This window comes from Rhincodon typus, chromosome 45, assembly GCF_021869965.1.
Source record: "Rhincodon typus isolate 14 chromosome 45, sRhiTyp1.1, whole genome shotgun sequence".
In the NCBI taxonomy this organism is placed as follows: domain Eukaryota; kingdom Metazoa; phylum Chordata; class Chondrichthyes; order Orectolobiformes; family Rhincodontidae; genus Rhincodon; species Rhincodon typus.
Genome location: NC_063376.1, coordinates 9,628,119 through 9,629,737, shown reverse-complemented (window position 1 = coordinate 9,629,737; position 1,619 = coordinate 9,628,119). Strand labels below are relative to the sequence as shown.

General features: G+C 51.5%; 1 protein-coding gene across 1 annotated transcript in view; it reads right to left on the bottom strand.

Annotated features, from left to right (window-relative positions):
* Window positions 1-1,619, bottom strand: part of LOC109924747 (lysine-specific demethylase 6B) — a 94,264-nt gene that overhangs the window by 47,288 nt on the left and 45,357 nt on the right. The gene's annotated exons all lie outside the window — the stretch shown is intronic.

The following is a 1,619-nucleotide window of genomic DNA, read 5'->3' as shown; positions in this document are numbered from 1 at the left end:
AGAGAGACAGAGAAAGGCAAATTGAGAGAAAGAAAGAAAGAGAGTGAGAGAGAGAGACAGAGAGGGAGAGGCATACATGGAGAAACACCGTATCTTCTCTCTGGTACATTAAGGGTTAAACTCGAAATGCCATCGCAGGCTGTCCTTAACGCAGCCACACCCCCTCCTGATGAAAGAGGAAGTCACCCAGAGCAAAGTCACACTCAGCTTGTGTCATTTGCCCTCTCAGACCACAGGCCAACAGCCCCTTCCCCTTCTGCCAGCTCCTGTTCCAACCCTGTGACATGAGCAATGTGGTGAGACACTAACACTTAGACAATCTCATTACCCCAAAGCTTCCAGACACACCGTCACCACACACTGCTAACCATCACAGCCTCCACTGCCAATCCTCAACGCCCTGCACCCAGTGCTTAATATCAATGGGGAAGTCTGCCCAAACATTCCCCTGACCTCTCCGCTGTTGCGTTTCCTTGTCTTGAGGGTCTACCTTCTCCCCACCCCACCTGACCCCAACCGCTCCCTCTCCCCAGCTTCAAACAACAGCCTGATTTTATCTATTGTGTTTGTAACTCCCTTCCTCTTAGTACCTCCCACGGCCTGCCTGCCTGTAGTGACTGAAATCTTTCCCTTTGTTAAAAAGAAACTTCCTGCAAACTATTCCACAAGGTGGCTGCATTCCGCCATCCGGAACCATCCCCCGCCCCAACACTCCACACCCCCACCATTAATCTCTCAAACCCCTCTTCAACACCGCCCCCACCCCAGTTAATCTCTCAAATCCCTCTTCAAGGCTCATTTCTCTTCCTTTTCCGACCACTTCCCACTCCAGCTTCAGCTCTTTAAATCCATTTTTTAAAAAAAGAATCTACTGCCTTTTCCCCTCTCTTCCCCCCCGCCCTCCCCACTGAACTATCCATCAGATAGTCATGTCGGAGGGTCAGCGCCGAGGGAGCGGCGTGCTGTCAAAGGAGCTGCACTTTAGAAGGGGTAACATGATAAAATCCAGACGGTGGTGGGGGGAACAGACTGATTGCTGCTGGGCTGGCCACAGATTTCTGAACACGTCCTGCTTTGGAATGTGATTGTGAAGCCTCATGTTGACAAAATAGCCCAACAAGCTCATCCCTGAGCAGGTCTCAGATAGAATCTGCAAGTAGCAGATTCTTCAGTTTCCAACCTTTGCAAAGTTTCCAGGCCTGCACACCTCCCACCCTCACTCTCAGCAGACAGAGGCGGCCTCATCCTAATCTAGTCCCAGGCTTCCTACCCCTACACAAGGCCCAAGGACTCCCAACAAGGCAAGCTCCACCAGCTCCCAAATCTCTGTCCTCACAGGCTGCCTTCACAAAGGCCCAGCTCAAAAACGACCAGTGTTTATTCCCAGCTCTCGCGCGGTTCTTTGTCACTCCCCCACATGAAGCAGTCACAGGGCATTCTGGCCTCAAGGCTGCTCCCCCAACATTGATAAGGGATGGCATCACCTCCCTGGCGAAAAGAAACAATTATCGAGGACAGATTTCTGACAAAAAAAATCCAAACAAAAATGCAACTGTGCGAGAGGGAGGGCAGCAAAGCAAGGAGAGAAGGGGAGAGGGTGGGCGAGGGAGAGACAAGAG